General features: G+C 37.0%; 1 long non-coding RNA gene across 1 annotated transcript; it reads right to left on the bottom strand.

Moving 5' to 3' along the window:
- Window positions 1–177: 177 nt before the first annotated feature.
- Window positions 178–25,983, bottom strand: LOC126626642 (uncharacterized). The gene is made up of 3 exons (XR_007624756.1): window positions 25,702–25,983; window positions 434–674; window positions 178–393 (listed from the first exon to the last, which is right to left on the bottom strand). It is a non-coding gene; the product is annotated as an uncharacterized LOC126626642 (long non-coding RNA).
- Between the last annotated feature and the right edge of the window lie 413 nt (window positions 25,984–26,396).

Raw genomic sequence — 26,396 nt, 5'->3', positions numbered from 1 at the left:
GCAATTTCTAGAGTTAAGAAGCATGTTTAGATATGATCTCATGAATGGAATGCTACTACTTAGATGCGAGAACCAGTGACACCATATGCTTATACCAAATTCAAACTCCACAAATTGAAACACATAACACTCAAGATAGAAGTTAAGGGTTGTAATGGGGCTTGGGGTGTTGGTTAACAAGGAAAGGATAGGGAAAACAAACGTTCTTCAAGCAATAGTAAGCAAAACAATGAAATTGAGACTTAGAATTCACTTAGATTGCAGAAATTAACTTTAAAACACAAGGGGAAGACTTAAACAACTCCTTAGGGCCGAATTCATTGTTTTGGACCCTTACTTCAACAAACAATACTTTGGAACTCTTTTTCTCAACTTTTCAACTCTTTTTTCAAACTTTTCATACTTTTTTCTTCAATTTTTTTTCTTTTTCCACGAATTTTTTTTTTCTTTTTTTTTCTTTTCTTTTCTTTGCCGTGCCTATGGCACACAATTCCTCATGAAAAACACTTCCCCCACACTTGTTTTCTGCTAACATAGATCAAAAGGAATTCAATTCGAATCATGCTTTACTATGCTTTAAGAACAAGGGTATGGATGGTCCTAAACTAGGCTAGGTGAGGAAAACATGGGTTAACAAATAATGAAAGCTAACAAGGCTCAACGGGGTTAAAAACCTACAAAACATAATGACATAGGGCACACGGCATTTGGCTAAGGTGGTGGTCACTACACAACTTCAACTTCATCTTGAATATGTGTTATGCAAATCAATAACATGCTTTGAATGAAATGGGCATGAGTTCTAGCATTTGGAACTAAATGATGAAATGCCTTCTAAATAGTAACCAAGCAAGGAATAATGAGATCACGCAACGACTTAGAAAACAAAGAATGCACAGATTTGAACTCTCCAAATAAACTTTTAGGCTCAAGTCTCACAAGGTTGTAGCGTTAGTTTGAGTTCCTTCCTTCAAGCATGTTACAAAAACTGATTTTTTTCTTTTATGATTGCATGTGAATTCATAAGTTATAACCACAACCAAGCATAAACAAAGAGTAAATCAAACTTTCATCCACGTTAATCACTCTCTTTAACAGCCATGTAATTACAAACCGAATCCTCATCATTGTGTTGGAAGGTACCCTAAGACACAAACAAACACACAAAAACAACTCTTTTTGGGTTTTTAAAACAAATTTTTCAAATTTTTATGTGATTTTCGGATTTTTACTTCAAAACACCCTAAAACACACCAAAAGAGCTTAAAAACAGCAAGGAACAAGTCTATAAGTAAAGGGTGATAAAATCCCACGAATTTGCATCAAAAACACTTATTTACCCCCCCCCCACACTTAAATCAAACATTGTCCTCAATGTTTCAAGCATAAACTCACACAAAACACAAAGAAACACACAAACAGGAAGTTAAAAACAAAACTGGCAGATTAGAAACAAGCAACAAAGTGAAGGGTTTTAGAAACTCAAATCTGGTTGTTAGAGCAATTCCTAGGTCCCACGGCATGGATTTGATCTTTGAATGGACGATGATAGTTGAAATGAACCGGCATTGGTTTAGATTCTAGTGTAGGTACCTGATTCATCAAAATCAGCAAGTTAGTATAAAATGTAATGGAAATTGGAGAAGATGACTTACTTGCTTTGTCCGACAAGAACTCAATGACAAACACCACTCCTTTGAACGTTTCAGGGATATTGGACTTGGCCAGATTTACTATGATGGTTGTGACTTGTCCAATGTCATCAAATTCAACTTCTTTGGGCTTTGTTGTTTCAAATTTGTCCTCTTTGATGAAGTCTTGACATTCTTTAGCCACTACTTTCTCTTGAATCATTCTTCTTGGGAAACAAAGGCCTTTGAAATATTCAACACGATCTAGAACTTGCTTTGTTGCACCAAGAATTGGAATATCCTTTTGCACCTTTGGAAGAGCTGCCACAATGTCTTTTTCACTCTCTTCTTGCTTGGGAATCAAAAACCTGCTAGGAAAAGGGACATTGGGAGGAATAACATTAGAATGAAATGAAATTGGGACGTCCTTACTTGTGGTGGGTGGGTTAGAAGGCTTAGGGGGTTGCGGCAAGGGTTGTTCTACCCTTGCCGTGTGTATGTCTTCTTCCTCCTCCTCAATCAGCAGCTCCTCATCCACTTCTAGGCAATGTTTGGACGTTTTTAGGTCAGCTCCAACCTCCATAGCCCTTCCCAAAGTGATAGCATCATGGATTTCAAAATCTTCCTTCGAATTTTCAATAGTTGAGTTAGAAACTTCACTTTGCTCTTGAATGTGTGCCATGAACTCCATAATCTGCCCAATATGCTTCTCCAATTCACCCGTCTTCTTGGTTTGAATTGGCATCTCTTTGTTTCGATTTTCTACTTCCTGGTACAAAGAGGTGAGTAACTTATTAAACATATCATTATCCAAAGACGTACCTGAATTGAATTGGGCAAATTGTTGTGATGGATGTGATAGTTCATATGGCCAAGGATAGAACTCCTCTTCTTGCTGCCAATATCCACCTTGTTGATCCTCCTTGGCTTGATTTTGTGAGCCCTGCAACAAAGAATTTAATTCATTAAGAATTTGATTATAATCTATTGACGAACCTAAATTTGATTGAGCATATTGTATATGAGGTTGTGGTGGCTGCATAGGTCTTGAATAGAACTCTTCATATGGCTGCCAATATGCTTTGTGTTGAACTTGTTGAGCTTCCCACCACATAGAGTTTGAATGATCACTCCAATCGCTTTGTGGATATAGATTGGCTTGGTATCCTTGCCTATAAGACGCACCAAATGTAGGGACACTTTGCATTGTGGTACTTTCGGCAATCTGTGACAATTGAGAAGTAAGATTTGCTAATTGAGCTTGAATGCTAGCAAAATCCATGTCTTACTTCTCTAGTACCTAAAATCAAAGAAAGAGAACTAAATCAAATATCAAAAGTAACACAAAACAAGGAGAACAAAACTAAGTCAGAAACTAAAACAGAAACAAACTAAACAAAAAGAAAAGAACCAAGGGATTAGCAAAGTTGCTAATCCCCGGCAACGGCGCCAAAAATTTGATGCGGAATAGATAAGCACACAAATTAAACCCTCTTTTTGTCAAATTGTAGCAAAGATGTAAGTAGGGATCGTTCTAAACCGGGGATTAGGAGGGATTGCTAAACACTTGGAAACTGACTTAAAACTCAAAAACAAAGTTTAAAAACACTAACTTAGACTCAAAGAATGCAAAACTAAACTTTAAAACATCAAAACAAACCAAAAGACTCAAAACAGCACCAAAACACTCAAAACTGCCTTAAAACCACTTTCTGGGCAGTTTTGAACTCTAAACAAGATTTTGACGAAAATAGGTTTTAACTTGACTCAAAACACTTAAAAATACAAACTAACACACTCTCTAACTAATTTGACACTTGAAAACAAAGGGGGATTTGGTTTTTACGAAATTGAAAACAAAACATAAACTTGTAAATCAAAACAGATTTTAAAACGAATTTGATTGAATTGAATGGATAGAAAGCTAGCTAAGGGGTTCATCTCCACACATGTTATACTTGCATTCAAAACGATTTCCAATTGCTTTTCAATAACCCATGAATTCTCAACGCCCCAAGTTAATTAGGTCCGCTTAAATTAACCTTCAGATTTTCCTAACGTTATTGAATTGGATGATTGCATACGACAACCCAAAGCATTCCCCACAAGTCCCCTACATGATTGCATAATAGAGATACAAGCAAGAATCATTAAGTTCTATGAAAACCATAAGCATTGACGAGGCACTCGTAACTATGAATTGCATGAAACTTATGCCAAGAATTTACTTAACACGATTGTGATCAACAACCTTTACTACTTGTGAATATAAGTTCATAACGATTAGGTGAAATTCCCTTATATCCTAGCATCAAATTCATGCATGCAAACTAAGTGTCGACCCTCAATCAACATACAAGAATAAGTTTTAATTCACATAGATAAGCAAATTGAAATCACAACTTATGAAACGCAATTAGAAGTAATCAAATCATATAGCAAGCATAAACATGGTTTCGAATCCCCCCTAGCCAAGGGGGGTTTAGTTCCTCATACTCGCAAAGCAAAGATACATAAATTTAGAAATTAAAACCCAAAGAAAGAAAACACCTAGAAGGCTCCAACTTGGCAGCAAGATCATCAATGATTTCCCTTTCCTCCTTGCTGCGGCAGAGAAGTTTAGAACAGGTTTTGGGTAGTATTTAGGGTGTAGAATGGATGGGGAAGGGTAGGGAAAGGTTTAGGGTTGATGGGGGTACGGCTAGGGATGATTTTTGGGCAGAATTTTGGGATTTTGGTGATGGGAAGGTGCGGCAGAATGCAAGGGCAGATTTCTGGCGTGAATGATTGTGTATGAGAGGTGGTGATCTGATCTAGGGGTTATAATGAGTATATATAGGCATCCAAAACCCTAGGGTAATCAGATTAGGGTTTCTAGAAGCCCAAATCCACCAGAAATTAGGTTAAAACAATCAGATTTTTAGTGGGAATAAGGCCTAAGGTGCGGCTAGGGTTAGGGTCCACAAGGAATTAGGGTTTAGGTCATCTTAAAGCCCAAAACCAAGAATAGAAACTCTCGAAAATGGAAACCTCCAAGAATAGAAACTTCCAACTTTAGAAACTTTGGTTTCCAAATCTGAATTCTTTGTTCTTCACTTTCATTTCTTCATTTCTTAAGCTCCTTTGACCTTCAAACTCGTCCATTCCTTGTGCTCCATTAGCATACACTCCATTCTAGCTCAATTTTGCTCTAAAATGCTCCATTTTGCACTTCTTTGCATACTTCGTCTCTAAACCTGAAATTGCACGAAAATGACTTTAAACACTAAAATAACTAAAGAAAAACAACATAAATACTTAAGAACAAGCCAACTAAGTCGCATAAATATGCTCCTATCATTTATCACATGTTAAGCAAAAAGTTCTAGCATCTTTAAAAATACTCGGCCAATAGAAACCACATTGTAACACCTTGAGGGCTGTGCGTTGTGTGCCAAAGTGCCCTCCACATGCATATGTATGACAAAAACTCAAAATTGAATGACATTCAGAATCGTGCACACAAAGACGTATAATCTGATCGGGGCAAAATTTCCATAAGTACGGATCATCCCACACATAAAACCGTGCATCATGCCTAAGTTTATCACGTTGGTGCCTAGTGAATTCACTTGGAATACGTTTTGACACTAAAAAGTTCACTAAATCGGCATACCAAGGCTCACTAACCTTTATGGACATCAATTGCTCATCCGGGAATGTCTCTGGAATAGGGACGACATCTTCTTCATGCACCAAACGTCTCAAGTGATCAGCCACAACGTTCTCACGGCCTTTCTTGTCTCGGATTTCGATATCGAACTCTTGGAGAATAAGCATCCATCGAATAAGCCTTGGTTTAGCCTCCTTCTTCATGAGCAAGTACTTCAACGCTGCATGATCAGTGTAAATTATTACTTTAGTACCAAGTAAATAAGAACGAAACTTATCTAAAGCAAAAACAACGGCAAGGAGTTCTTTTTCCGTCGTGGAGTAGTTCAATTGAGCATCGTTCAAGGTCCGAGAGGCATAATATATGACGTGTGACTGTTTGTCCTTCCTTTGTCCCAAAACAGCGCCTAGAGCATAATCGGATGCATCGCACATAAGCTCGAAGGGAATGCTCCAATCTGGTGGCCGAATGATGGGGGCCGAAGTTAGCATCTCTTTCATAGGAGCATATTTATGCTACTTAATTGGCTTGTTCTCATGCATTTAGGTTGTGTTTACTTAGCTATTTTAATTGGCTTGTTCTTCATTTCTTAAGCTCCTTTGACCTTTAAACTCGTCCATTCCTTGTGCTCCATTAGCATACACTCCATTCTAGCTCAATTTTGCTCTAAAATGCTCCATTTTACACTTCTTTGCATACTTCGTCTCTAAACCTGAAATTGCACGAAAATGACTTTAAACACTAAAATAACTAAAGAAAAACAACATAAATGCTTAAGAACAAGCCAACTAAGTCGCATAAATATGCTCCTATCAAATACCTAAAAACATATTCTAAGTAAAATGACTCAAAGAAATAAGGTGGGATTTGATTTGGACGAAAATAACTAAATGGGCAGATTGTAATTTAAAACAGATTGTAAACTAAATGTGATGAATCAATGGGTGATGGAATGGCTAAGGGGTTCTTCTCCACACATGAAATTTATGCAACGTAAATCGATTTCCAGTTATCAATTCAATAAGTTATGAACCTCGACACTCCAAGTTAATTAGGTCCGCTTAAATTAACTTTCAGATTTCCCTAGAATCATTGAATTGGATGAATATGCATCGCAAACAAATTATTCCTAACAAGTTCTCTATATGAACAGCATGATAAAGATACAAGTTAGAATCATTACGTTCCTTGGAAATCATAAGCATCGACAAGGCATTCGTAACTATGAAAAGCATGATACTCTTGCCAGGAATCTACTTAACACGATCGTGACTAGCGACCTTCACTACTTGCGAATATAAATTCATAACGATTAGGTGAGACAAACTTATATCCTAGCACCAAATTCAAGCATGCAAATTAAGCGTGCACTCTCAATCAACATACAAGAATAAGTTATAAATCCAACGGTTAAGCAAATTGTATTCACGACTTAGGAAACGATAACTGGAAGTAATCAACTTATTTCACATAAATAAACATGGTTTCGAATACACCCTTCGCCAAAACGAATTTAGCCAATCATCCTTAAAGCAAAACAAAGATTACATGAATTAGACATTGAAATATAAGATAGAAAACACCTAAAATTGTTCAACAACTCAGATTGAAGTGCCAAACAATTTGTAGAGAATCTGTCCTCCTTGTTGCTTGCGGCAGATTGTATGGTGATGCTTCTTGGATTGTTTTGATGACGTAGAATGGGTTATGGAGGGTGTAGGGTCACGGCAAGGCTTGGAGATGGTGTATGGGTGTTGTGTGGAAGGTGTGGAGATGAAGAATGGTGGTAGAAATCGGCTGGAATGAAGGAAAGGTGCGGCAAGATGGGAAATAGGGTTTTGGACGAATTTCTGAATATGGAGAGGGTGTTTTTCGGCCAAGGGAGGTAAAACACATATATATAGGTAGCCAAACCCTAAAGAAATCAGGTTAGACAAATGGGCTAGGGTTTAGGTGCGGCTAGGGTTAGGAAATCCACCAAAAACTAGGGTTTCTAGAACATTAGGTGCGGCATGGGCTTAGGGTAAGTAATCAGATTTTTTTCATGTGAACAAGGCCTAGGTGCGGCTGATTAAGTGGGCTAGGGTTAGGGTTAGGTGCGGCATAGGTCCAAGAGGCAAAGATGGGTCATCCAAAAGCCCAAAGCCGAGAATAGAAACTCTCGAAATTGGAAACCTCCAAGAATAGAAACTTCCAACTTTACAAACTTTGGTTTCCAATTCCGAATTCTTAGTTCATCACTTTCATTTCTTCATTCTTAAGCTTCTTTGACCTTCAAACTCGTCCATTCCTCGTGCTCCATTTGCATACACCACATTCCAGCTCACTTTTTGCTCCAAAAGCTCCAAATTGCATCATTTCGTGTAATATGTCCTTTAACCCTGAAAACACATGAAAGTAGCTTAAAAGACTACTTTGACGAAGAAAACATAACAAAAATGCATAAGAACTAGCTAACTAAGGCGCATAAATATGCTCCTATCAGAAGGCCCTCCACTTGGGTGAATCCCTTGTGTAAACAAGGATGAGCTTCAAGGGTAAAGAAACTCTAAATCTTTACTTCTCTTTAATGTTGTTATAGAGTCTTTTGGTTCACCATATACTAGGCTGTGAAAGTCATGGGTTTTATGAATTGTTTTTTAATGCATGCCTACTTTAAAGTGTTAATAGTTTGCATATGTATTCAAATGTTCTTACATGTTCTTAGCTAGGACAAAATTTTTCCTTCACTCAACAATTGGGCCATTATTTAATAAACAAAAACTTTTGAGGTCACTTTGTAAAAACACAAGAGTCCACAACTTCATGTAATTACAACTAGAACCCAAAATTTTAACAATGTAAAAACATCATTAAAGGAGCAAAACAATTTGTCCTTTAGAGTTTTTGGGCCTAAACGTAAAAACGTAAACTTTTGGGCCAAAATACAAAAACACAAAAGTATCAAAACTTTATGTAATTGCATAAAAGGCCCAAAATCACCCCCACTTGGGGTTGGCCGGTTTAAAGTGAAAAAAAAGGAGTGTGAAAAGGTTTTGAGGATAAATCAAAACTTTATGAAAGATATTTTCTGCAAGTGGAACATGCAAGTGGAATAGGTGGGTGAGGATAAAGGTGAATGGGATGGGTTGTAAGAAAAATGTTTTGTGAAACATTAATAGAATTTATCATCCTCACCAATAATCCATCACCCATCAAAATAAACCAAAAATTTATGAAAACATCAAACATTTTGAATCAAAACTCCAAACCTTTTTGTTCTTGGTTAGAAACTCAAGAACATTGAAGAACACACATGAAAACTCATAAGAGCTCCATGAATGTTTTCACTCATTAAAACTCAAATTTTCACAACATAAAAGAGGGTTAATATCCTAGGGTACTTAGGGGTTCCAAAAGTCACTTTAAAACCATTTTAACAAGACAAACATGAACCCAAAAATCCACCCTTTGGATTTGGCCGAATTTCCCAACATACATGGCACCAAATTTTAGTTCCAATATTCATGCTTTAATGAACTACATCTACAACATTTGAGATGCTAAATTTTCAAGCAAAATTTATATTCAAAAGCAAGAACAAAGCTTGTAACATTTACAACATTTAAATCACAAATCATGAAAATCACAAAACCCAAAAGGATTCACCATAAACTAGGCCTAGGCTCTGATACCACTTGAAGGAAAAATTTGTCCTAGCTAAGAACATGTGAGAATATTTGAACACATATGCAAACTATTAACACATTAAAGTAGGCATGCATTCAAAAACTTATTCACAAAACCCATGACTTTCAAAGCCTAGTGAATGGTGAACCATAAGACTCTTTAACAACATTAAAGAGAAGGTAAGATTTTAGAGATTCATTACCCTTGAAGCTCATCCTTGTTTACACAAGGGATTAACCCAAGTGGAGGGCCTTCAAGTCACCTCCTAGCTCCTTGGATCTTCCTTGTGATTTCCTTCCTTTTGATGCTCCTTTGCTCCTTGAGGATGTGAGGAAAGGATCTCCAAAACACCAAAGGTTTAGTGTCTCTAAGTCTCCACACCAAGGATGAGGTGTGAAGATGAAATGGATGACGTAGAGAAGAAAAAGATTGTCAAAAGAGGGTTAAATTTGTGTGTTAAGTTAATTTTCGCATCAAGTTTTTGGTGCCGTTGCCGGGGATTAGCAACTTTGCTAATTCCTCGTTATTTCTTTTTCGTGTCGTTTGTTTTAGTTACTGACTTTGTTTCTGTTTGTGTTTTTTATTTTTACTTTTGATATTTGATTTAGTTTTGTTGATTTCAGGTACTAGAGAAGTAAGACATGGATTTCGCTACCATTCAAGCTCAATTGGAGAAACTTACTTCTCAATTGTCACAATATGCCGAAAAGACCACAATGCAAAGTGTTCCTACATGTGGTGTGTCCTATGGGCAAGGATATCCAACTCATCAATCTTCTCAATTTGCTGTGAATGAAGATGCTTGGGGTTATCAAGGCCATAGCCAATCATGGGACAACATGTTTTCCAACGCTTACAATTCAGATTGGAAAGATTATTCAGATTACATAGAACCTTAACAATTCCAACAAGATGGATATTGGCAGCAAGAAGAGGAGTTCTATTCAAGACCAATGCAACCATCACAACCTCATATACAATATGCTCAATCAAACTCAGGTTCTTCAATAGATTATGATCGAATTTTTGATGAAATAAATTCTTTGGTACAGGGCTCTAATGCGAAATATATAAGCACACAAATTAAACCCTCTTTTTATCAATTGTAGCAAAGTATGTAAGTAGGGATCGTTCTAGGCCGGGGATTAGGAGGGATTGCCAAATCACTTGAAACTGACTCAAAACGTAAAAACAAAGTTTAAAACACTAAACTAGACTCAAAGAATGCAAAACTAAACTATAAAACACCAAAACAAACCAAAAGACTCAAAACAGCAAATAAACACTCAAAACTGCCTTAAAAACACTTTCTGGGCAGTTTTGAACACCTAACACTAAATTGGACGAAATTGGGTTATGACTTGACTCAAGACACTTAAAAACACAAACAAAATTGATTTCTAACTAATCTAACACTTCAAAATAAATGGGGATTGAGTTTTGACGAAAATTGAAAACAAGAACAAACTTTGTAAATTGAACAGATTCTAAAACGAATTTGATAAAAGTGAATGGATGGAAAGCTAGCTAAGGGGTTCTTCTCCACACATGTCACACTTGCATACAAAACGATTTCCAATTGCTTCTCAATAAACCATGAATTCCCAACGCCCCAAATTAACCGTGAATTGCACTAATTAACCCTCAGATTTTCCTAAAGTTATCGAATTGGATGAATTGCATACGACAACCCAAAACATTCCTCACAAGTTCCCTGCATGAATTGCATAACAAAGATACAAGCAAAGATCATTAAGTTCTATGAAAATCATAAGCATTGGCGAGACACTAGTTACTATGAATTGCATGAAACTTTTGCCAAGAATTTACTTAACACGATTGTGATCAACAACCTTAACTACTTTTGAATATAAGTTCATAACGATTAGGTGAAATTCCCTTATATCCTAGCATCAAACTTATGCATGAAAATTAAGTGTGCACTCTCAACCAACACACACAAATCAGTTTTAATTCATGTATATAAGTAAATTGAATTCACAACTTATGAAACGCAATTGAAAGTAATCAAATCATATAGCAAGCATAAACATGGTTTCGAATCCCCCAGTAGCCAAGGGGGGGTTTAGTTCCTCATACGTACAAAACATAGAGTATAGAATTTAAACATTGAAATCAAAAGAAAGAAAACACCTAAACGCTCCAACGATCCTAACTTGAATGGCATGCACGTGCAAGGCTTCTCCTCCTTCCTCTTTGCTACGGCACAAGGTTTTGGGGACAAGTTTGGATGGTATTTGTATGGAGGAATGGATGGGAGATGGTATGGTGGTGTTTAGGATGGATGGGGGGTGTGGCTGATTGTGTTTTTGATGTAGTGTAATCTGTAGTGTTCTTCCTTTCACTCCCTATTTATAGAAGCTCCAAAGCAAAGAATCACTCAAGTGGCTTCAATAAACAATACAAACAAAGACCAAAATGATGCAAAAACAGCTAGTTTACATGCTCTTTTATCATTGTGTCTTGCCTTTAACAAAAGGCAATCATTCCTCTTTTACTAATTCAACTCCTTTGTAGCTGTCCATGTGCCTTCATTCTTCAATTTCTGCTGCATTTGCCTTGTATTCCATCCCTTTTCCACATGTACTAGCTGTTAGACAACTTTCACACACATGTTTTGCATCATTTCATCTTGCAAACATCAACTTTTGGCTACTTTACACCTCTACACACATGCTATGCATCATTTCAGCTTGCAATTATGTTTGTAGTTGCTGAAAATGTGAATACATCTTGTAAAGCAATCCAACAAATGGCATCTTTCACTTCTTTTCCTTTCAAATTGTTCCTTAAGTGTACGTATCTGCACACTTCCACACTTCAACTTCATTATTCAGATTTTTGCATGTGTTGAAACCTTTTTTAAAACACCAAAAACGTCCATCCCAGTTGCTCCATATGCATGCAATCCATTTTGGCCCAAAATTGCTCCAAATTGCACCAAAATGCACTTTCTTTCCAACTTTGTTATTAGGACCTACAAACACACGAAAATAGCTTAAAACACTCTTATAAGCAATAACTAACTAAGTAAATGCAAGAAAACATGTTAACTAAGTCGCATAAATATGCTCCTATCAAATTCCCCCACACTTAGCTTTTGCTAGTCCTCGAGCAAAACGAAACAAAGTAAACAAAACACATTCTAATCCTTCTAACATTTGCCTCAGGGATTTCCAATGCACATGACATGTTAAAAATCATTATTCCCACAGATTTTAGTTATCTTCACACTTGAGCACATACTTAATCACAGTCACCACTTACTAGTTCACATTTAACCAATTAAAATGATGTTTTGAATGTAGTAACATGCCTTAGAGAATTTGCTCAATTCCTTACAAGATACTCTCTATTTTCACACATTTTCTGACTACACACCCTACACTAGTTATATGTGAGAAGATTGATGTAAACACGAAAACGAACACTCACATATGTGTTACAAAGAAAGCAATTTCTGGAGTTATTAAGCATGTTTAGATATGATCTCATGGATGGAATGCTACTACTTAGATGCGAGAACCAGTGACACCATATGCTCATTCCAAATTCAAACTCCACAAATTGAAACACATAACACTCAAGATAGAAGTCAAGGGTTGTAACGGGGCTTGGGGTAATGGTTAACAAAGGAAAGATAGGGATAACAAACGTTCTTAAAGCAATAGCAAGCAAAGTAATGAAATCGAAACTTAGAATTCACTTTAGAATGCAGAAATCAACTTTTAACACAAATGGAAGATTTAAGCAACACTTAGGGCCGAATTCAATGTTTTGGACCCTTTCTTCAACAAACAACACTTTAGAACTCTTTTTCATACATTTTCACAACTTTTCTTTTTTCTTCTTTTTTTTTTTTTTTTTTTCGACCCATGCCTTATTAAGGACTTTGGCACACACACACACAAGAATTACTTCCCCCACACTAGTTTTCTCCAATACATTAATCAAAAGGAATTCATTTTGAGTCATACTTTACTATGCTTCAAGAACAAGGGTATGGATGGTCCTAATCTACGCTAGGTGAGGATAGTGTGGGTTAACAAAGAACGTAGGCTAAACAAGGCTCAACGGGGTTAAACTTAAACATATAATGAATGGGATAGGCTTTTTGGCTCTTGGATCACTAAACAACTTCATCTTGAATATGTGTTATGCAAATCAATAACATGTTTTGAATGAAATAGGCATGAGTTCTAGCATTTGGAACTAAATGATGAAACGCCTTCTAAGTAGCAACCAAGCAAAGAATAATGAGATCATGCAACGACTTTAGAAAACAATGATGCACAGTTTATTAACTCTCCAAATAAACGTTTAGGCTCAAGTCTCACAAGGTTGTAGCGAACATTTGAGTTCCTTCTTTCAAGCATGTTACAAAACTGATTTTTCCTTTATGATTGCATGTGAATTCATAAATTATAACCACAACCAAGCATACACCAAAGAGTAAATCAAATTTTCATCCATGTTTATAACTCTCTTTAACAGTCATGTAATTAAAAACCAAATCCTCATCATTGTGTTTGAAGGTACCCTAAGATACAAATAAACACACAAAATTGCTCCAAATTGCACCAAAATGCACTTTCTTTCCAACTTTGTTATTAGGACCTACAAACACACAAAAATAGCTTAAAACACTCTTATAAGCAATAACTAACTAAGTAAATGCAAGAAAACATGTTAACTAAGTCGCATAAATATGCTCCTATCAGGCTCACAAAATGAAGCCAAGGAGGCTCAACAAGATGGATATTGGCAGCAATCTGAGGAGTTTTATTTAACACCTATACAGCCACCACAGCTTCCCCTACAACAATTCCAATCAAATTCAAGTATGCCCACGGATAGTGATCAAAATTTTCAATTACTAACCTCTTTGGTACAGGGGCAGCAAAATCAAAATGAAACAATGCTCAATGAAGCTAAGGAGATGAGCAAATTGAAAAATTAACTTGGAGAGATTATGGAGTTCACGGCACAAATTCAAGAGCAAAGTGAACTCTCCAACTCAACTATTGAAAATTTGAAGGAAGATTTTGAAATCCATGATGCTATCACTTTGGGAAGTGCTATAGAGGTTGGAGGTGAACCCAAGACGTCCAAACCAAGCCAAAACATGGAGGAACAGCTGCTGGTCGAAGAAGAGGAGAAAAACAAAGCCACGACAAGGGAAAAACCACTCTTGCCGCAACCCCATATGCCCTCTATGTCGTCCACTACAACCAAGGTAAGCCTAAATTCAATTCGTCCTGACCCAGTTTCACCAAATGTCCTTATTCCTTGCAGGATCATGGAATCCAAGGAATAAAAGGGTGAGAAAGGCATCTTCAAAACCTTTCCAAAGAATCAAGAGCAAGAAGTGGATGGGGAATGTCTAGAATTCATTAAAGAAGATACACTTGAGACGAAAATTCCCAAAGAAGTTGGATTTTATGACACGGGACAAGTCATAACTCTCAAAACACCAAATCTGGCCAAGTCCCATATCCCTGCAACCTTCAAAGATGTGATGTTCGTAATTGAGTTTGTGTCAGAGCAAGGAAGTAAGCCTTCTTTTCCAACTTCGATTTTATTTTATACTAACATGTTGATTTTGATGATTCAGGCACCTACACTAGAATTTAAACCATTGCCGGATCACGTCAAGTATCACCTTCCATTCAAGGATCAATTCCATGCTATGGGCCCTATCCAAGCTTAGAAGGAAGTTTCGTCTGGCTGCAAAACGTCAAAGCAAGCGCTTCTTGGGAGGCAACCCATGTATTCAAATAAGGAAGATCTTTCAATTGCTCCAGGATTAGTTTTGCATTCCTAAAAACCTTCCCTTTTCTGCATTTTTATTTTGCCATGATTGTCATTTTTATTTGTTGCTTGTTTAATTGTTTTTGGTGTGGGTTTATTTTTGAAACATTGACAGATATGCAAGGTACTTTTACATTAAAATTCATGGAAAATGAACAAGAGGTAGAAAAATACAAGAGAGAGCCTTCACAAAGGCTGCTTAGGAGAAGTCTTAGTAATCAGTGGAGCCTCAGTAGTCAGCAGAGCCACAGAAGGAGGAGGTATCAGAGGTTGATCATTTAGTGCTTCACTACGCAGTACAGCCCCAGAAGACGAAGGCAAATGTTGTTGGAACAAACCCACAAACCTCTGATGATCAAGTAAAATCTGACCATCAGATTCCTGCATCTGGTCAATCTTCCTCTTCATATTTGTAGCATAGTTGTGTGCAAGCCTGTGCGCCTCTATAAAAATCAGCACTTCACGGGATTTCAGAAATCGAAGAGGCCAATTCAAAAATTGAAGAGGCGCTAGCTTTCTCAAAAGCTAGGCTTGCTCATAAACCACAGGTCAATCTTCTTTTCCAGATTTGTCTGAACTTGTCACATGCAACCTCTGCACTCGACGGAGCTCAGAACTCGAAGAGGCGAGCTCAGAAATCGAAGAGGCAAGCTCAGAAATCGGAGAGGCATCTGCTTTTCCAAACGTGTTAGCATCTGTCACATGCACACTCAGCTTTGCGAAAATCACGGGCAGTTTGTCGAAGCGCCGATTCCAGATATCGAAGAGGCACTTGCTTTTCCAGACATGTCAGCGCCTGTCACATGCACTCAGCCTTGCAGAAATTACGGGCAATCTGTCGAAGATTTCTTGTGAAGTAGAAGGCACGTGAAGTTTACTGTTAAATCATCCAACGGTTGCCGACAAAAGTGAAAGAATAGTACCGGTTATTAATTCCTATAAATGTCAACCTTCACCCTCCATTGCAAGGCAGACATACATAACCTTTCTTCATCTTTGAGAATGCCTTCCCAACGAAGCCTCTCAAGTCACTCAGTGTTCCTTATTCCTTGGGGTACCTCTGCAAACAACTCATCCAAAGCAAAAGTATTTCATATCATGAAGGTTGAAAGCAAGAGTATCTCATATCATGCTTTCTCCATGTCCTTCTCTTTGTCGTTGTTTTCATCAGCGGGACAAGGAGAAAGAGAGCAATCAGCCAGCACTTGGTATCAATCTTCCGATCTGGAACCAACTGCTTGGAACCCCTTCCTGATTGCTTACCTAGCCTTGCTCTCGAGTGCTCATCTTCAACATCATATGCTTCCTCTTCGTCTACCATATTTACCTGGGGAACAGATAAGGGAAGTGAAAATGATACCTCGAAGCATGTGGAGACAGTGTGCTAATTCATCCTCAGCTAGGGACCAAGAGAAAGAAAGCAAATGGTGGGCACTTGGAAAGATTGAAGAAAGAAACAGACCAACACCTGCCTGCCTGCCGTGCAGAAGAAACAAGCAGAGAAGAATGTAGACTGCACAATCAAATCAACCCAGCAGAATGAGTCTGATTTGAAACCAAGGAACTATGATTAGTTTGATATCCTTGCCTATAGGACACACCAAATGTGGACACTTTGCATTCTGGACCCTTCGATATACTACGACATAAGAGAAGTAAGATTCGCCATTTGAACTTGAAGATTAGCAATTGCCATGTCTTGCTTCTCTAGTACCTGAAATCAAAGAAATAAAACTAAATCAAATATCAAAAGAAAAAAAAAACAAAAAAAAAAAAACAGAGTGATTAGCAATTTTACTAATCCCCAGCAAAGGCGCCAAAATTTGATGTGGTATAAACTAACACACAAATTAAACTCTATTACGACAGTTGTAGTATGATTAAGTTGATGTGAAAGTTAACTTAACACACAAATTAAACCCTCTTCTGACAATTGTAGTATATAAGTAAGTAGGGATCGTTCTTAAACCGGGGATTAGGAGGGATTGCTAAACACTCTAAACTGACTCAAAGGTACAAAAGACAATCTTAAAATGTTTGGCTAGACTCAAAAGACTCAAAACAAGCTAAAAACACTTAAAACTGCCTAAAAAATCAACTACGCAGTTTCTGACTCTAACACAAATTTTGGACGAATTTTGGTTTTATATTGACTCAAAACACTTAAAAACACAATCTAAAACAAGTTCTAACTAATATGACTCAACAAAGTAAAGGGGAATTTGGTTTTGGACGAAAATAAAGTAAAATAAAGCAAGAAAGACTTAAACAGGTTTATGATGAAATTGGTTGAATTAGATGGATGATGGGTGATAGGAGCATATTTATGCGCCTTAGTTAGCTAGTTCTTATGCATCTTTGTTATGTTTTCTTCGTTAAAGTAGTCTTTTAAGAAACTTTCATGTGTTTTCAGGTTTAAAGGACATATTACATGAAATGATGCAAGTTGGAGCTTTTGGAGCAAAATGTGAGCTTGAATTGAAAAGAACATGCTTGGAACACAAGGTTGGGATGAAATTGAAGAATTGAAGATTTGAGGTTTCCTACTTGAAGTAGGAAAGCTAAGCCTAAAAGTTTCCATTTTGGGTTGATCTTTCCTAAATCGGAATTGGCAACCAAAGTTTCTAAAAGTTGGAAGTTTCTATTCTTGGAGGTTTCCATTTTCGTGAGTTTCTATTCTCGGCTTTGGGCTTTTGGATGACCCATCCTCACTTCTTGGACCTATGCCGCACCTTAACCCTAATCCTAGCCCATTTAATCAGCCACACCCTAGGGCCTAATCATTTAAATTCTGCCAAGTTAAACCCTAATCTATCTACCCTAAGCCCAAGCCGCACCCTAGGCCTTTTCCCATGCAAAAATCTGATTGTAAACCCTAATTCCTTGTGGATTTTCTAACCCTAGCCGCACCTAAACCCTAGCCCATTGTCTAACCTGATTTCTTTAGGGTTTTAGGTGCCTATATATATGTGTTTTACATCCTTTGGCCGAACAACACCCTCTCCATATTCAGAAATTCGTCCAAAACCCTATCTCCATTAAGCCACACACTCTCCCAAATTCGTCAAACCCCATCCATAACCTCAGAAACCATTCCTCCTCCATCTCTGCCGATTTCCACCACCATTCTTCATCTCCACACCTTCCACACAACACCCATACACTACCCCCAAGCCTTGCCGTGCCCCTACACCATCCATAATCCACTCTACATCACACAAACCCCCCAGAAATCATCCTCACCCAATCTGCCGCAAGGAGAAGAGAAGGAGACAGTTCATGAAAATTGTTTGGCTCTTCAATCTGAGTTGTTGAACAATTTTAGGTGTATTCTATCTTATATTTCAATGTCTACTTCTTGTAATCTTTGTTTTTCATTGAGTATGATTGGCTAAATTCGTTTTGGCTAAGGGTGTATTCGAAACCATGTTTATTTATGTGAAATAAGTTGATTACTTCCAGTTATCGTTGCATAAGTCGTGAATACAATTTGCTTAACCGTTTAATTCAAAACTTATTCTTGTATGTTGATTGAGAGTGCACGCTTGATTTGCATGCTGGAATTTGGTGCTAGAATATAAGTTTGTTACACCTAATCGTTATGAATTTATATTCGCAAGTAGTGAAGATCGCTAGTCACGATCGTGTTAAGTAGATTCATGGCAGGAGTATCATGCTTTTCATAGTTACAATTGCCTTGTCGATGCTTATGATTTCCAAAGAACTTAATGATTCTAACTTGTATCTTTATCATGCTGTTCATATAGAGAACTTGTTAGGAATAATTTGTTTGCGATGCATATTCATCCAATTCAATGATTCTAGGGAAATCTGAAAGTTAATTTAAGCGGACCTAATTAACTTGGAGTGTCGAGGTTCATAACTTATTGAATTGATAACTGGAAATCGATTATGTTGCATAAATTTCATGTGTGGAGAAGAACCCCTTAGCCATTCCATCACCCATTGATTCATCACATTTAGTTTACAATCTGTGCATTTAGTTCAAATTCGTCCAAACACAATTCCCCCATATTTTGTTAAGTTTGAGTCTTCATAATCTGTCCTCTTTGGTGTTTTTAAGTATTTTGAGTCATAAGTTTTGTCAAATTCGTCCAAATCTTGTCTTAGTTGCTGTTTGAGTCAATTAACTTGTTTTAGTCAGTTTTGGGTAGATTTGAGTGTTTCAAATCTGTTTTGAATCTTAGTAGTCTAATTAGAGTCTTTAAGTTTAGTTTTTGTGTTTCTAAGTCGATTTGTATTAGATTAGCACCCCTAGTTAATCCCCGGTTAGAACGATCCCTACTTACATCATTACTACAATTGTCACAAATAGGGTTTAATTTGTGTGTCAAGTTAATGTTCACATCAATGGGCTAGCTAGAGGGTTCTTCTCCACACATGACACACTTGCATTCAAATTGATTTGCAATTGTTTCTTTCAATAGACCATGAAACTCAATACCCTAGGTTAACCGTGACAGCACTTTTTTAACCTTCAAGTTCTCCTTAAGTTATTGAATTGGATGGGAAAGCACATACAACAATTCAAAACATTCTTTAAAAGTCCCCTACGTGAAAAGCACAATAAAGGTACAATCAAAGATCATTAAGCTTCATGAAAACTATAAGTATTGATGAGGCATTTGTAACTATGATTAGGATGATACTCTTCCAAGAATTCACTTAACGCGATCGTTTATAAGCGACCTTCACTACTTGTAAATATAAGTTTGTAACTATTAGGTGAAACTTCCTTATATTTTAGCTTCAAATCCTTGCATGAAAATTAAGCGTGTACTCTTAATAAACATACAAGAATAAGTTATCAATCAAATGGTTAAGCAAATTTAATTCACAACTTATGAAATAACAACTGAAGGTAATCAATTCATAATGCAAGTATAATCATGGTTTTGAATAGTCCCCTAGCCAAAAAGGGCTTAAGTCCTCATAATCGCAAAACAAAGATAAACAGATTTATACATTGGAAACAAAAGAAAGAAAACACCTAAACGTTCCAATTATCCAAATTGAACAGCAAGCATGTCCAGACACTTTCCTTCCCTTCCTTTGCTGCAGCACAAGGTGTTGGTGATGGTTTGAAAGGTTGTTTATAAGGAGGAATGGATATAGGTGAGTTTTGGTGAAGGGTAGATGGGTGGATGATGGACTATGTTAATGATGGATGGTCAGCCCCCTCTAAATGGTGCGACATAGACTTATATATAGAGTAAAGTATGTAAAAACCCTAAGGAATTAAAAGCTAAGGTGCTACAGGAATAAAGGAGAAAAGGAAAGGTAAGTTTTAATTATTGTAAAAGGATTTTAACTTCTAAGTTCACAAGGAAAAGCTAAGTAAAATCAGAAATTAAAGGGAAAAGGAAACAAAAGGTGTGGCAGGATCCTAGGTAGAAAGGGAAAGGAATATATGTGTCCGATTTTGGAAGAATAGGAAAGGGGATGTACGGCAAAGACAAGGAGAAAAGGGGTAAGGGACTTGCGGCAAGGAAAAAGGGAAAGGGAAAATGAAGATGTGGCATCCCTCTTATGGCTGGAATTAGGTCTTCTAGAAGATTAGTTAAGTGTCCTAAAATGTTTAGAACACTCCTTTTGCAGCTGGAACTTAGGTGAAAAAGAATTAGGAAAGGTCAAATGATGTGAAAATTAACTAGCACTCAAATTAAACCCTCTTTTTATCAATTGTAGCAATGTATGTAAGTAGGGATCGTTCTAGACCGGGGATTAGGAGGGATTGCAAAATCACTTGGAATTGACTCAAATACGTAAAAACAAGTTTAAAATACTAAACTAGACTCAAAGAATGCAAAACTAAACTCTAAAACACCAAAACAAACCAAAAGACTCAAAACAGCCCCAAAACACTCAAAACTGCCTTTAAAAACACAATCTGGGCAGTTTTGAACAATAGACACAAAATTGGACGAAAATTGGTTTTAACTTCACCTAAGACACTTAAAAACACAAACTAAACACTTACTAACTAATTTTGACACTTTAAAACAAAGGGGGAGCTAAGGGGTTCATCTCCACACATGTTATACTTGCATACAAAATGATTTCCAATTGCTTTTCAATAAACCATGAATTCTCAATGCCCCAAGTTAATTAGGTCCGCTTAAATTAACCTTCAGATTTTCCTAACGTTATTGAATTGGATGATTGCATACTACAACCCAAAAAATTCCCCACAAGTCCCCTACATGATTGCATAATAGAGATACAAGCAAGAATCATTAAGTTCAATGAAAACCATAAGCATTGACGAAGCACTTGTTACTATGATTGCATGCAACTTATGCCAAGAATTTACTTAACGCGATTGAGATCATCAACCTTTACTACTTGTGAATATAATTCCATAACGATTAGGTGAAATTTCCTTATATCCTAGCATTCAATTTATGCATGATAATTAAGCGTGCACTCTCAACCAACACACACAAATCAATGTAATTCACATAGATAAGTAAATTGAATTCACAACTTATGAAACGCAATGAGAAGTAATCAAATCATAACGCAAGCATAAACATGTATTTCGAATCCCCCCCTAGCCAAGGGGGGTTTAGTTCCTCATACGCACAAAACAAAGAGAATTAAATTTAAACATTGAAATCAAAGGAAAAGAAACACCTAAAAATTCCAGCGACGCGAACTTGAATTGCATGAACTTCCAAGCTTCCTTCTCCTCCTCTTTGGTGCGGCAAAGGGTCTAGGGACAGGTTTAGGACCTTAGGTGTAGGGATGCATGGTGATGGATGGATGTAGTAGTGTTTAGGGGATGGGGATGGTGCGGCAAAGGTTAAAAACTAGGGAGAAAGGTGTTTGGTGGCTGCGGCAAGAGTGTGGAGAGGGTTGGACGAATTTCTAGAGTGAATTGTGAATTGTGGTGAGTGGTGATCTGATTTAGGGGTTAATATGAGTATATATAGGCACTTAAAACCCTAGGGTAATCAGATATGGACTTGGATAACCCAAATCCACAAGGAAATAGGTCTAAACAATCAGATTTTGCAAGGAAAAGGGATAAGGGTGCGGTGATAGGAGCATATTTATGCGCCTTAGTTAGCTAGTTCTTATGCATCTTTGTTATGTTTTCTTCGTTAAAGTAGTCTTTTAAGCTACTTTCATGTGTTTTCAGGTTTAAAGGACATATTACATGAAATGATGCAATTTGGAGCTTTTGGAGCAAAAAGTGAGCTTGGAATGAAAAGGATATGCTTGGAGCACAAGGTTGGGTTGAAATTGAAGAGTTCGAGATTTGAGGTTTCCTACTTGAAGTAGGAAAGCTAAGCCTAAAAGTTTCCATTTTGGGTTGATCTTTCCTAAATCGGAATTGGCAACCAAAGTTTCTAAAGTTGGAAGTTTCTATTCTTGGAGGTTTCCAATTTCGAGAGTTTCTATTCTCGGCTTTGGGCTTTTGGATGACCCATCTTTGCCTCTTGGACCTATGCCGCACCTAACCCTAACCCTAGCCCACTTAATCAGCCGCACCTAGGCCTTGTTCACATGAAAAAAATCTGATTACTTACCCTAAGCCCATGCCGCACCTAATGTTCTAGAAACCCTAGTTTTTGGTGGATTTCCTAACCCTAGCCGCACCTAAACCCTAGCCCATTTGTCTAATCTGATTTCTTTAGGGTTTGGCTGCCTATATATATATGTTTTACCTCCCTTGGCCGAATCACCACCTCTCATACACAATCATTCACGCCAGAAATCTGCCCTTGCATTCAGCCGCACCTTCCCATCACCAAAGTCCCAAAATTCTGCCCAAAAATCATCCCTAGCCGTACCCCCATCAACCCTAAACCTTTCCCTACCATTCCCCATCCATTCTACACCCTAAATACCACCCAAAACCTGTTCTAAACTTCTCTGCCGCAGCAAGGAGGAAAGGGAAATCATTGATGATCTTGCTGCCAAGTTGGAGTCTTCTAGGTGTTTTCTTTCTTTGGGTTTTAATTTCTAAATTTATGTATCTTTATGTTGTGAGTATGAGGAACTAAACCCCCTTGGTTGGGGGGTAATTCGAAACCATGTACATGCTTGCAATTTGATTCGATTACATTCAGTTGTTATTTCATAAGTTGTGGATTCAATTCGTTCATCTATTTGATTGATAACTTATTTGTGTATGTTGATTGAGAGTGCACGCTTAGTTTTCATGCATGAATATGATGCTAGATTATGAGGGAGTTTCACCTAATAGTTACAATCTTATAATCACAAGTAGTGAAGATCGCTTGAAAACGATCGCGTTGAATGAATTCTTAGCATAAGTTTCATGCAATTCATAGTAACAAATGCTTCGTCAATGCTTATGTTTTTCATAGAACGTAATGATTCTTGCTTGTCTCTCTATTATGCAATTCATGTAGGGAACTTGTAGGGAATGTTTTGGGTTGTCGTATGCAATCATCCAACTTAATAACTTGTGGAAAAAACTGAGAGTTAATTAGTGCAATTCACGGTTAATTTGGGGCGTTGAGTATTCATAATTTATTGGAAGAACAACTGAAAATCGTTTTGTTGCAAGTGTGTCATGTGTGGAGAAGAACCTCCTAACTAGCCTTCTACCCATCTCTTTCACTAAAATCGTTTTTACAATCTGCCCTATTTCCAATCTGTTTTCTTTATTTTAATTTTCGTCAAAACAAAATCCCCCTTTAATTTGAAGTCTTAGATTAGTTAGAAAGTGTTTTGATTTGTGTTTCTAAGTATTTTGATTCAAGTTTTTCATCAAATTTCGTCCAAATTAGTGTAGGTGCTCAAAACTGCCCAGAAAGTGGTTTTTAGGCAGTTTTGAGCCGTCTAGTTGCTGTTTTGAGTTTTAGGTTTGTTTAAGTGTTTTAACCTTTACTTTTGCATTCTTTGAGTCTAGTTTAGTGTTTTAAACTTTGTTTTTGAGTTTTTAAGTCAGTTTCCAAGTGTTTAGCAATCCCTCCTAATCCCCGGTTTAGAACGATCCCTACTTACATCTTTGCTACAATTTGACAAAAAGAGGGTTTAATTTGTGTGCTTATCTATTTCGCATCATGCGGCAGCAATGGGATAAGGTGATAGGGTTTCTAGAATGCCTTGCAAGGCAAAGAATTAGGGTATCTAGAAGCTAGGGTGCGGCACCAAAGTAGGGATTAAGGATAGGGCTTCTAGAAAGCCCCAAAACTGATAGGAATTGCATGAAACCCACGGCAAGGATGGAAACTTTCTAGAAACTTCTCATTTGTGTCCAACAACACTTAGGAGTCCTTCTAGCATTAGGAAAACATGTCTTAATCCTCTCTTGACTTGGAATTCTTCTCCTACTTCCTCTTGGAAACCTTTCCTTCTTGGACTTGGAAATCTTCTTTGTAGCTGCAACTTGATGCCATTTGGATTTAACTTTCCTACTTCGAGTAGGAAACCTTGTTTGAGTAGGAATCTTCATTCTTCTAGGAATCCATCTTCAACTAGGAATCCCTCGTAGATTAGGAATCCTTCTTCAATTAGGAATCCTTTGTTGATTAGGATTTCATCTTTTAATTAGGCGCTTTCCTACTTCGACTAGGAAACCTTTTTCAAGTAGGAAACATCATCTTCAAATCTTCAATTTCGTCCATCCTCTTGGCTCCAAGCATATGATGTCCATTCCAAGCTCTAAATTGCTCCAAAAGGCTCCAAAATGCATCCTTTTGCATACTTTGCCCTTAGAACCTGAAAACACATAAAACTAGCTTAAAAGACTACTTTACTAAGGAAAAACACTATAAATGCACAAGAACAAGCTAAACTAAGGCGCATAAATATGCTCCTATCAAATTCCCCCACACTTAACTTTTGCTAGTCCTCGAGCAAAACAAAACGAAACAAAGTAAATAAACGAAACAAAACGAGTAAAACACAACCTAAACCTTCCAACAATCGCCTCAGGGATTTCCAATGCACATGACATGTTAAAAATCATCATTCCCACAGATTTTAGCCATCTTTACACTTAAGCACATACTTAATCGTAGTCACTACTTACTAGTTCACATTTAACCAATTAAAACAATGTTTTGAATGTAGTAACATGCCTTAGAGAATCCCTCAGTTCCTTACTAGATATGCACTCTATTTTCACTCAGATTTTCTATCTACACACCCTACACTAGTTATATGTGAGAAGATTGATGTAAAAATAAAAACGAATGCTCACATATATGTATGACAAAGGGAGCAATTTCCGGAGTTAATAACATGTTTATAAATATGATCTCATGAATGGAATGCTACTACTTAGATGCGCGAACCAATGACACCATATGCTCAAACCAATTTCAAACTCCACAAATTGAAATACACAACACTCAAGATTAAAGTCAAGGGTTGTAACGGGGCTTAAGGTATTGGCTAACAAAAACGGATATGGAAAACAAACGTTCTTTAAAACAATAGTAAGCAAAGTATGGAAATCGAAACTTAGAATTCACTTTAGCATGCCGAAATCAATTTCAAAACAGAAGGGAAGACTTAAACAATTAATTAGGGCCGAATGCAACTCTTTGGACCCTTTCTTCAACAAACAACACTTTGGAACTCTTTTTCACATGCCTTTCAACTATTTTGCATGTTTTTCACAACTTTTCTTTCTTTTTTTTTTTTTTCTATTTTTCACGCATTTTTTTTTTCTTTCTTTTCTCATTTTTTTCTCTTCTTTGCCGTGCCTCCTTCAAGACTTTGGCACATCCCCATATCACTAATCCTTCCCCCACACTTGTTTCCCGCACACATTGATCAAAAGGAATTCATTTTGCGTTATGCTTTACTATGTTTTAAGAACAAGGGTGTGGATGGTCCTAATCTAGGCTAGGTGAGGATAATGTGGTTAACAAAGAACATAGGCTAAACAAGGCTCAACGGGGTTAAAACCTACAAAACATAATGGAATAGGGATATACGGCTTTTTGGCCATGGTGGACACTACACAACTTAATCTTGAATATGTGTTATGCAAATCAATGACATGTTTTGAATGAAATGGGCATGAGTTCTAGTGTTTAGTTCTAAGTGATGAAACGCCTTCTAAGTAGCAACCAAGCAAAGAATAATGAGATCATGCAACGACTTTAGAAAACAAAGAATGCACAGATTTTAACTCTCCAAATAAACGTTTAGGCTCAAGTCTCACAAGGTTGTAGCGTTAGTTTGAGTTACTTCCTTCAAGATGTTACAAAAACGGTTTTTTACTTTATGATTACATGTGAATTCATAAGTTATAACCACAACCAAGCATAAACCAAAGAGTAAATCAAACTTTTATCCATGTTTATAACTCTCTTTAACCGTCATGCAATTACAAACCGAATCCTCATCATTGTGTTGGAAGGTACCCTAAGACACAAACAAACACACAAAAACGACTCTTTTTTGGGTTTTTAAAACAAATTTTTCAAATTTTTATGGGTTTTTCGGATTTTTGACTCAAAACACATTAAAACACACCAAAACAGCTTAAAAAGGCTTAAAAACAGCAAGAAACAACATTTGAAATTATGGGTGACAAAACCCTTCGAATTTGCATCAAAACACTTTGGTTACCCCCCCACACTTAAATCAAACATTGT

The sequence above is a fragment of the Malus sylvestris genome, chromosome 6 (assembly GCF_916048215.2).
Source record: "Malus sylvestris chromosome 6, drMalSylv7.2, whole genome shotgun sequence".
Taxonomy (NCBI): domain Eukaryota; kingdom Viridiplantae; phylum Streptophyta; class Magnoliopsida; order Rosales; family Rosaceae; genus Malus; species Malus sylvestris.
This window is presented reverse-complemented; position numbering and strand designations above follow the sequence as displayed.